At 44.6% G+C, this 11,787-nt stretch overlaps 1 long non-coding RNA gene across 1 annotated transcript; it reads right to left on the reverse strand.

The window, feature by feature from the left end:
* Nucleotides 1–3,563: 3,563 nt before the first annotated feature.
* On the reverse strand, nucleotides 3,564–5,237 carry LOC138658202 (uncharacterized). The gene is made up of 3 exons (XR_011317391.1): nucleotides 4,902–5,237; nucleotides 4,175–4,623; nucleotides 3,564–3,681 (listed from the first exon to the last, which is right to left on the reverse strand). It is a non-coding gene; the product is annotated as an uncharacterized lncRNA (long non-coding RNA).
* Nucleotides 5,238–11,787: the final 6,550 nt, after the last annotated feature.

Genomic DNA, 11,787 nt, shown 5'->3' on the forward strand with positions numbered 1-11,787 from the left:
CAAACCGCTTCCTGAGGCCCTCAGACACCACACGGACAACTTCCTCCTTGTGCTGGTTGCGGTGCAGCACCAGCCCTGTGGTTTCGTACTGCATCCGATCCATTGTTCCAATAAGGAACTTGAGCTCTGGGATGCCCATAGGAGGATCACAGCGACTGGCAGCCATTATCAGGATGTCAGGGAACCAAAACAAGATAGCGCAGGCACGCCGGAACGCTGTAACGTCATCACGCCTTCATAGACCACGAGCGTACATTTACGTGCCGCTCCGGCGTTATATAACCATCCTTCGAACGGCATTTACTATGTGCGTTCCTTCCGTACCGCTCAGCCGTCACAAATGTGATCCTGTCCATAAACGGCAACGCTATTGCGATGCCGATCGCGCGGCAGGACGGCGGAGTCAAGCTCCTCCTCTGGGCGTTGCCGTTCAGGGTCATTCAATCTAAAATGGCGGCGAGATTGCGTTCTGCTCCTCTGGGGCAGCCAGAGCTCCTTTTTTTTGTGAGCAAGATGGATGCCCTGGATTATGAGGGTCTGGAGAGTCGCCCTGCCCACCCAAACATCCACAAGCGGGAAGTGCTTGGCCGCATTAGCAGCATGATGAAGAGGAGGTTTGGCGTCCGCCGCAGTCAGCTTCAGCTGCGGAAAAAGTGGGCTGACCTCCGCTACAAAACGCCACAAATTTTTGCTGAGTTGCGTGCGGAGGCAAGGCGAGGCAAGTACTAGTATGGGGGGATTGGGAGATGCACGCTGTCAGGAGGGGGGGATTTGGAGGGAGGCTTGCGCTCATGGTTGCCAACTTGACCTCAAATGAATTTAAAAACATGCCCCGTTTTTGTAAAATTTACTTATTGTCCAAGCAGAATATGCGTTGTCCGTGAGAAAACTTGTCCGGTAAGGGGTTCCCTAATCTCAACCACCATCTTGAAATTATTAAGATGTCCGTAATTTTTAGTTTCTCAATTGACCAAAAATATTATCTGAGGAGGTTGGCCTACTGATGAAATAATATGTTTTCCAAAGACAGGCAGACCATTGAACACCAGAGCCCACAGACATGTCAGAGTATCGCACCCCTGTAAAGTGTGATCTCTATTTTATGTTTCAGTATATTGTTAGCTTTGATCTGCAGCACTCAACTTTTGTGTGTAAACATTGCGATTCTTTACTTTAGGTGTAGAGAGACAGCGGCGGCAAGTGATACCAGCCATTGCCACCAGTACCCCATCTTCTGACAACAGTGGGAGCCCACAGTCCGGGACATCACGTAAGTTAACAATCATTGATTGCTTTTTTGTTTAACAGCATACGGGACATAAGAGGGTAGCTGAAATATTTGAAGACATTACCGGCGCAGTAATGACCAGGCGGCCTACCACACCTCCACCATCTGTTGCGACCATGCACCCTCGCACCCCTGTGAAGTGTGATATAAATTTTCAGTTTCAGTATATTGTTAGCTTTGATCTGCAGCACTCTACATGTGTTTTTAAAGATTGCGTATGTTTACTTTATGTGTAGAGAGACAGCGGCGGCAACGGATACCAGCCATAGCCAGCAGTACAACACCTTCCGCCAGCAGTGGGAGCCCACAGCCCGGGACGTCACGTAAGTTAACAATCATTGATTGCAATTTTTTTACCTGCATACGTGACATAAGAGGGTAGCGGAAATATTTGCATACATTACAGACGCAGTAATGACCAGGCGGCCTACCACGCCTCCACCATCTTTAGAGAGCAGGCGGCCTCGCACCCCTACACCACCCTCAACACCTCCCTTCCGCCACTCCTCTTCCTACCCCGGGTCGGCGGCATTCTCCCCAGAAGCTACCATACGTAAGTGACCAAAACAGCGAGCGCTTCCCAACGGCGTGTTCCATAGTTAACCAGATCTGTTATTATTTCCTTTTAGGTGCTGCAGCAGTGGCCAGATCTCTGGGATGGGAAATAAGCAGCTCTGGTTCTGGCAATGAAGAACCGGCGTCCCTTCTCCGTAAGTATCAAGATAATACGAGTGGTTATCTGCGGGATGTCACAATAGACAACTAAAACTGTAAAATTTAATAAAATAAACATCGCCCTGTGGGGCCAGACCAAATTGAAATTTACAACACACTAAATTTGGTCCTGCCCCAGAGGTCGAGATGTATTTTCAGCGGAATCACCGTCAGTTCTCCAACCTCTTCTATCCACAGAACCGCCCACCGTGAGAGAGCTCATGGCGAGACAATTGCGCCTGGAGCGGACAGCAGCGCTCCTGCAGCAGACAGCAGCGCTGATCCAGGCTCAAGTAGAGCAGCAGGGCGTGACGCTGCGACACCTGTTGAGCCGTGGAAGGAGATTATTTATTTTTATTTTTTTTGGTTATGTAATATTTTGTTGTTAAATAGTTAAATACCAAGAAATTGTTACAAAAAAACAAAAAATCTTCGCATTCTTTCTTTAATGTTTACCGAGCTATAAGGGTTAACAGCACCATTTTATAGGCATCTCATCTCATTTAAAGTAATTTAGAGAGGTTTATATGATTTAAAATACGATTCTGTGTGGGTAAACCATTGTTTTGGTGCATGCATGGCAGAGCTTGAAATGGAAGGAAGTCGCCATTTGACTTTGGAATGCAATCTAGACCGATCGCTATAACGTACTATCCCGTCAATGGGGATTATCGAGTCACAGGACACCTTGACGGCATAGGACGTCATATGAGTTGACCACTTTATCTAAACTGAACAACCAAGAATTACGGGAGTAATAAATACAATTTAATTTTATTACACAAAAGACAGTGACCTACTCGCCATATTAAATTGTGGACACGAAAGCATAACCTACATATTGTTGAGTAAACAGCAAAGCAAAAAGAAATATTTTTTTATACGGCGCGATCCTGCCAGGGTACAGCTCCAGAACCATTAAAGTACTGACAGTATTTTTCTCGACAGTCCCTTGCATCGTCTGCCTGTCTGCCAGATCCAAGTGCTTGAAGAGCTGTTAAATTATCAGGTTGTGTACGCCATTCCCCGGGCACAATATCTCCGGTTCTTGGGTCCACTGCATCAATAAACGAAGGAGGAGAATAGGAGCTCGTATCATGACGTCTCAGGAAATTATGGAGCACACAGCATGCCAAAACCACAAAGTCTATAGACGGCAGCTTCAAGTTGATAGCTGTGTGGAACACTCTAAACCGATTATCCATAATCCCAAAGGCATTTTCAACCACACGACGGGCCCTCGACAACCGGTAATTATAGATTCGGCGCTCCGGTGTGAGTGTTCTCTGCGCAAATGGCTTCAGCAAATGTGGATGAAGAGGGAAAGCTTCATCAGCGATGAAAACAAAATTGAGGTTTGCTTTTTTGTCTTCATTTATTGGCAACTGCAGTTGATTGTTCCTCAAGCTTTCCCCAAATGAAGTGTGTTCAAAAACACCACCGTCGGAGACTCGACCATTCATGCCAACATCCACATCTACGAACTCATAGTTTGCATTGACAAGGGCCATGAGGATCACACTGAAATACCTTTTGTAGTTGAAAAAAAAGGATCCAGAGTTGGCTGGTTGCGTGATGCGCACATGCTTTCCATCTAATGCACCACCGCAGTTTGGAAACTGCCACAGCTGATCAAAATCGGAAGCAATCCTCTTCCAGTCCTCCGCCGTCTTGGGAAACTGCAAGATGAGAAGGAAACATGTACAAATTAGGTCAACTATATTGTTGTGCACATACACTCTCATGTGGACATCCTAGAGTGATTGACGCGCAGTTTTGATTAGTATAACAAAGTCAACAATCCTGAATATGCAGGCAGCCATTTTATCAGACGGCTTCACTGACTGAGAGGGAGTGCTAAACAATATATCGAAATAATATAACCTATTAAATTATGTTGGGAGCAGCAAATAAAAGAAGGGTGGCGCAGGATTGGAGCAGCACATGTCAGAATGGAGCCGCAAAATGGGAGCAGCACATGTCAGAATGGAGGCGCAGGATGGCGCAGGATCGCAGCAGCACATGTCAGAATGGGGGCGCAGGATGGGAGCAGCTCATGATAGGATGGAGAACAGATACCAATAGAAATGTGCGCCGCCAGGGCGTAGAACGGGTTACATAGCTAGTATAATATATCGACATAACACAGCAGCCCAAATTAAATAGTAGCACCTCCATATAATGCCTTAAGCTCAGCACAATGGCCTCGCATGTCTCCGGAATCACAACGCTGAGGAAAGGTCTGGAAACAGCTGCGAAAAACTGCAAATCCTGAAGAGACCTTCCTGTAGCCAGGAACCGCAGTGTCACCGCCAACCTTTCATCCACGGGCACGGCTGCACGCATCGGCGTATCACGCCTTTGTATGAGTGGCGTAACAGCAGACAGTATTATCTTGAATGATTCCTCTGACATCCTAAGGTAGTTTCGGAAATCATGAGGGTTATTATCACGTAACTCTCTTATGAGACCCATGTGTGACAATGTGGATCTTTTCTGCAGCCAGCTCCGGGTCCACATGCGACGTTTTCGTTTAGGACGTCTCTCCTCTTGGAGACGTGCTGCCTCAAACAACAGGGCAGCAGCAACGACAGAACTCTCACCGGAAGTGAGCATACTTCCTAAAAAGAAAACAAACGTACAATAAATACACGTGCTTACAAAACAATGTTTTGACCATTGATCTAATAACTATATATGTTACTACTGGCATAAACGGGGCAGTCAACCATGCTACAGCTCGATCTCAAAAAGGATTAATTAATTGGGCCACGCTACAGCTGTGTACCTGAGGCTCTCTGGCCTTCTGCCCTACTCTCCATAAAGGAACAATCGACCACGCTCCAGCGTTTATCCCCGTTGAAGCGCAACATCTGCTACGCTGTAGCGTTATACATACCTCTTGCGGTAAAAGTCTGTAGTTATAGTAGTTATCAAAGTCCAGGGAATCCAGCGAATTTAGGAGTTCTGTTTCCAGCACGTGCTCCAGAGAGAAATGAATAGAGCGCTCGACAGCTCCGGTTTTATCCGCTGGGAACAATAGTCCTTTGTCTGTCGAATGAGCGCACAGTATTGTACCGCCCAATCAGCACACAGGAGGTGGAGAATTTAGCGCTCCTACGTAGCCAGCTCCTCCGCCCTTTACATCGTATACAATATCGTGCACACCTTTGTTACACCATGCGATCATGCCGCCACAGCGGGACACTAGACGACGAAAGAAAGTTTCAAACGATCTGCTACGACGTACGATTCACAGCGGGGTCCCTGATCGCAGGAGCGTGTCACACACTGCGATATCGTAACTATATCGCTCGAACGTCACGAATCGTGCCGTCGTAGCGATCAAAATTGCACTGTGTGACGGTACCTTTAGACCCAGCCACAAGCATAACAAGATAACAGGCAGTGTCAGTGAAACACTGAAGTACACAAGTACTGCAATGGCAATGCATGAGACCAGTAAGCAGAGTAAAAAAATATTCATGTCCCACAGTGGTACTAAGTGAAAAACTTAAATAAAATATATAAAAATAAACCCCAAAATGTGCAAAAATATCAAAAACTTGATACACCACTAAAAACGCAGCCTTTGCAATAACATCCAGACAGACCTGATTTATAAAACTGTCATGTTATTATTTCCATATTGCGAACACTGTAAAAAATGACAAAAATGTCATTTGCTCATCATACTGACACACATAAAGCTGAACTGAATAAAAAGATAAAAAATTCATATTTAAAAAATAAATAAATAAATAAATAAAATAATTGACATCATAGGTAGACCACAACTATGTGAGTCAAAATAAGAAAACAAATCCAGAAAATCACCTTGTCTGATTTGTCAAGAATTATTTTGCAAATTATGATGGAAAATAAGTATTTGGTCCCCTAAAAACATGCACGATTTCTTGCTCTCACAGACATGTAACTTCTTCCTTAAGAGGCTCCTCTGTCCTCCACTCATTACCTTAAGTAATGGCACCTGTTTGAACTGGTTATCAGTATAAAAGACACCTGTCCACAACCTCAAACAGTCACACTCCAAATTCCACTATGGTGAACACCAAAAAGCTGTCAAAGGACACAATAAACAAAATTGTAGCTCTGCACCAGACTGGGAAGACTGAGTCTGCAATAGGCAAGCGGCTTGGCGGTGATGAAATGAACTGTGGGAGCAATAATAAGAAAATGGAAGACATATAAGATCACTGATAATCTCCCTCGATCTGGGGCTCCACGTAACATCTCACCCCGTGGGGTCAAAATGATCACAAGAACGGTGAGAAAACATTCCAGAACCACACAGGGAGACCTAGTGAATGACCTGCATAGAGCTGGGACCACCGTAACAAAGGCTACCATCAGTAACACACTACGCCGCCAGGGACTCAGATGCTGCAGTGCCAGACGTTCCCCCTGCTTAAGCCAGTATATGTACGGGCCCGTCTGAAGTTTGCTAGAGAGCATTTGGATCATCCAGAAGAGTATTGGGAGAATGTCATATGGTCTGATGAATCCAAAGTAGAACTGTTTGGTAGAAACAAAACTTGTCGTGTTTGGAGGAGACAGAATGCTGAGTTGCATCCAAAGAACACCATGCGTACTGTGAAGCATTAGGGTGGCAATATCATGCTTTGGGGCTGTTCTCTGAAAAGGGACCAGGACAACTGATCCATGTACATGAAAGAATGAATGGGGCCATGTATCGTGAGATTTTGAGTGCAATCAGCAAGGGCACTGAAGATGAAAAGTAACATAGTAACATAGTAACATAGTTAGTAAGGCCGAAAAAAGACATTTGTCCATCCAGTTCAGCCTATATTCCATCATAATAAATCCCCAGATCTACGTCCTTCTACAGAACCTAATTGTATGATACAATATTGTTCTGCTCCAGGAAGACATCCAGGCCTCTCTTGAACCCCTCGACTGAGTTCGCCATCACCACCTCCTCAGGCAAGCAATTCCAGATTCTCACTGCCCTAACAGTAAAGAATCCTCTTCTATGTTGGTGGAAAAACCTTCTCTCCTCCAGACGCAAAGAATGCCCCCTTGTGCCCGTCACCTTCCTTGGTATAAACAGATCCTCAGCGAGATATTTGTATTGTCCCCTTATATACTTATACATGGTTATTAGATCGCCCCTCAGTCGTCTTTTTTCTAGACTAAATAATCCTAATTTCGCTAATCTATCTGGGTATTGTAGTTCTCCCATCCCCTTTATTAATTTTGTTGCCCTCCTTTGTACTCTCTCTAGTTCCATTATATCCTTCCTGAGCACCGGTGCCCAAAACTGGACACAGTACTCCATGTGCGATCTAACTAGGGATTTGTACAGAGGCAGTATAATGCTCTCATCATGTGTATCCAGACCTCTTTTAATGCACCCCATGATCCTGTTTGCCTTGGCAGCTGCTGCCTGGCACTGGCTGCTCCAGGTAAGTTTATCATTAACTAGGATCCCCAAGTCCTTCTCCCTGTCAGATTTACCCAGTGGTTTCCCATTCAGTGTGTAATGGTGACATTGATTCCTTCTTCCCATGTGTATAACCTTACATTTATCATTGTTAAACCTCATCTGCCACCTTTCAGCCCAAGTTTCCAACTTATCCAGATCCATCTGTAGCAGAATACTATCTTCTCTTGTATTAACTGCTTTACATAGTTTTGTATCATCTGCAAATATCGATATTTTACTGTGTAAACCTTCTACCAGATCATTAATGAATATGTTGAAGAGAACAGGTCCCAATACTGACCCCTGCGGTACCCCACTGGTCACAGCGACCCAGTTAGAGACTATACCATTTATAACCACCCTCTGCTTTCTATCACTAAGCCAGTTACTAACCCATTTACACACAATTTCCCCCAGACCAAGCATTCTCATTTTGTGTACCAACCTCTTGTGCGGCACGGTATCAAACGCTTTGGAAAAATCGAGATATACCACGTCCAATGACTCACCGTGGTCCAGCCTATAGCTTACCTCTTCATAAAAACTGATTAGATTGGTTTGACAGGAGCGATTTCTCATAAACCCATGCTGATATGGAGTTAAACAGTTATTCTCATTGAGATAATCCAGAATAACATCCCTCAGAAACCCTTCAAATATTTTACCAACAATAGAGGTTAGACTTACTGGCCTATAATTTCCAGGTTCACTTTTAGAGCCCTTTTTGAATATTGGCACCACATTTGCTATGCGCCAATCCTGCGGAACAGACCCTGTCGCTATAGAGTCCCTAAAAATAAGAAATAATGGTTTATCTATTACATTACTTAGTTCTCTTAGTACTCGTGGGTGTATGCCATCCGGACCCGGAGATTTATCTATTTTAATCTTATTTAGCCGGTTTCGCATCTCTTCTTGGGTTAGATTGGTGACCCTTAATATAGGCTTTTCATTGTTTCTTGGGATTTCACCTAGCATTTCATTTTCCACCGTGAATACCGTGGAGAAGAAGGTGTTTAATATGTTAGCTTTTTCCTCGTCATCTACAACCATTCTTTCCTCACTATTTTTTAAGGGGCCTACATTTTCAGTTTTTATTCTTTTACTATTGATATAGTTGAAGAACAGTTTGGGATTAGTTTTACTCTCCTTAGCAATGTGCTTCTCTGTTTCCTTTTTGGCAGCTTTAATTAGTTTTTTAGATAAAGTATTTTTCTCCCTATAGTTTTTTAGAGCTTCAATGGTGCCATCCTGCTTTAGTAGTGCAAATGCTTTCTTTTTACTGTTAATTGCCTGTCTTACTTCTTTGTTTAGCCACATTGGGTTTTTCCTATTTCTAGTCCTTTTATTCCCACAAGGTATAAACCGCTTACACTGCCTATTTAGGATGTTCTTAAACATTTCCCATTTATTATCTGTATTCTTATTTCTGAGGATATTGTCCCAGTCTACCAGATTAAGGGCATCTCTAAGCTGGTCAAACTTTGCCTTCCTAAAGTTCAGTGTTTTTGTGACTCCATGACAAGTCCCCCTAGTGAAAGACAGGTGAAACTGTACAATATTGTGGTCGCTATTTCCTAGATGCCCGACCACCTGCAGATTTGTTATTCTGTCAGGTCTATTAGATAGTATTAGGTCTAAAAGTGCTGCTCCTCTGGTTGGATTCTGCACCAATTGTGAAAGATAATTTTTCTTGGTTATTAGCAGAAACCTGTTGCCTTTATGGGTTTCACAGGTTTCTGTTTCCCAGTTAATATCCGGGTAGTTAAAGTCCCCCATAACCAGGACCTCATTATGGGTTGCAGCTTCATCTATCTGCTTTAGAAGTAGACTTTCCATGCTTTCTGTTATATTTGGGGGTTTGTAACAGACCCCAATGAGAATTTTGTTACCATTTTTCCCTCCATGAATTTCGACCTATATGGACTCGACATCCTCATTTCCTTCGCTAATATCCTCCCTTAAAGTGGACTTTAGACAAGACTTTACATAGAGACAAACCCCTCCTCCTCTCCAATTTTTACGATCCTTTCTAAACAGACTGTAACCCTGTAAGTTAACTGCCCAGTCATAGCTTTCATCTAACCATGTCTCGGTTATTCCCACTATGTCAAAGTTACCTGTAGATATTTCTGCTTCTAGTTCTTCCATCTTGTTTGTCAGGCTTCTGGCGTTTGCGAGCATGCAGTTTAGAGGATTTTGTTTTGTTCCAATCTCCTCGCTGTGGATTGTTTTAGAAATGTTCTTACCTCCCTTCTGAGTATGTTTTCCTGGATCTTCTTTGTTCAAGTCTAATGTTTGTCTTCCCGTCCCCTCTTCTTCTAGTTTAACGCCCTCCTGATGAGTGTAGCGAGTCTTCTGGCGAATGTGTGTTTCCCAGGTTTGTTGAGGTGTAGTCCGTCTCTGGCGAGGAGTCCATCGTACAAGTAATTCACACCGTGGTCCAGGAATCCGAATCCTTGTTGTCTGCACCATCGTCTTAGCCAGTTGTTTGCATCAAGGATCCTGTTCCATCTCCTGGTGCCATGCCCGTCTACTGGAAGGATAGAAGAAAAAACTACCTGTGCATCCAGTTCCTTTACTTTCTTCCCCAACTCTTCAAAGTCTTTGCAGATTGTCGGTAGGTCCTTCCTTGCCGTGTCATTGGTGCCAACATGTATCAGAAGAAATGGGTGGACGTCCTTGGAGTTGAAGAGCTTTGGTATCCTATCGGTCACATCCTTGATCATCGCACCTGGAAGGCAGCATACTTCTCTTGCAGTTATGTCCGGTCTGCAGATGGCTGCTTCTGTGCCTCTCAGTAGTGAGTCTCCCACCACCACCACTCTTCGTTGCTTCTTGGCTGTACTTTTTGCTGTCACTTGTTGCTGTGTGCCCTTTTCTTTTTTGCTTGCTGGTATTGCTTCATCCTTAGGTGTGCCATCTTCATCCTCTACAAAGATTTGATATCGGTTCTTCAGTTGTGTGGTTGGGGATTTCTCCATGGTCTTCTTGCTTCTTTTGGTCACATGCTTTCACTCATCTGCTTTTGGAGGTTCTCTGACACTTTTTTCACCTTCTGTGACCAGTAGAGATGCTTCTGTTCTGTCTAGAAAGTCTTCATTCTCTTTGATGAGTTTCAAAGTTGCTATTCTTTCTTCCAGACCCCGCACCTTTTCTTCTAAAAGGGCCACTAGTCTACACTTCTGACAGGTGAAATTTAATTCTTCTTCTGGTCGATCTGTGAACATGTAGCACATGCTGCAGCTCACCATGTAGGTTGTCACATCTGCCATGTTGCTCCTAGATCCTCCTGACTTGCTGTGTGTTTTCCTTCTTGTGTAATCTACTCAGCCAAGCTCTCTTGCATTAATGTCCTACAGGCAAAAATTTGCGCGCCGTAAGGCACGCGGTTTGGTGATTCTTTCCAAGCAGCTGGTCCCGGCTGTACCCAACGATCTTCTAGCTTAGGGAGACTCTTCGCTTTTCCCAGAAGGCACCTGGAATATGCAAATTAGCCTCCTCAAGCTTGAATCCCTGGTTTGGTGATTCTTTCCAAGCAGCTGGCCCCGGCTGTACCCAACGATCTTCTAGCTTAGGGAGACTCTTCGCTTTTTCCAGAAGGCACCTGGAATATGCAAATTAGCCTCCTCAAGCTTGAATCCCTGGTTTGGTGATTCTTTCCAAGCAGCTGGTCCCGGCTGTACCCAACGATCTTCTAGCTTAGGGAGACTCTTCGCTTTTCCCAGAAGGCACCTGGAATATGCAAATTAGCCTCCTCAAGCTTGAATCCCTGGTTTGGTGATTCTTTCCAAGCAGCTGGTCCCGGCTGTACCCAACGATCTTCTAGCTTAGGGAGACTCTTCGCTTTTCCCAGAAGGCACCTGGAATATGCAAATTAGCCTCCTCAAGCTTGAATCCCTGGTTTGGTGATTCTTTCCAAGCAGCTGGTCCCGGCTGTACCCAACGATCTTCTAGCTTAGGGAGACTCTTCGCTTTTCCCAGAAGGCACCTGGAATATGCAAATTAGCCTCCTCAAGCTTGAATCCCTGGTTTGGTGATTCTTTCCAAGCAGCTGGTCCCGGCTGTACCCAACGATCTTCTAGCTTAGGGAGACTCTTCGCTTTTCCCAGAAGGCACCTGGAATATGCAAATTAGCCTCCTCAAGCTTGAATCCCTGGTTTGGTGATTCTTTCCAAGCAGCTGGTCCCGGCTGTACCCAACGATCTTCTAGCTTAGGGAGACTCTTCGCTTTTCCCAGAAGGCACCTGGAATATGCAAATTAGCCTCCTCAAGCTTGAATCCCTGGTTTGGTGATTCTTTCCAAGCAGCTGGTCCC

The sequence above is a fragment of the Ranitomeya imitator genome, chromosome 1 (assembly GCF_032444005.1).
Source record: "Ranitomeya imitator isolate aRanImi1 chromosome 1, aRanImi1.pri, whole genome shotgun sequence".
Classification (NCBI taxonomy): Eukaryota; Metazoa; Chordata; class Amphibia; order Anura; family Dendrobatidae; genus Ranitomeya; species Ranitomeya imitator.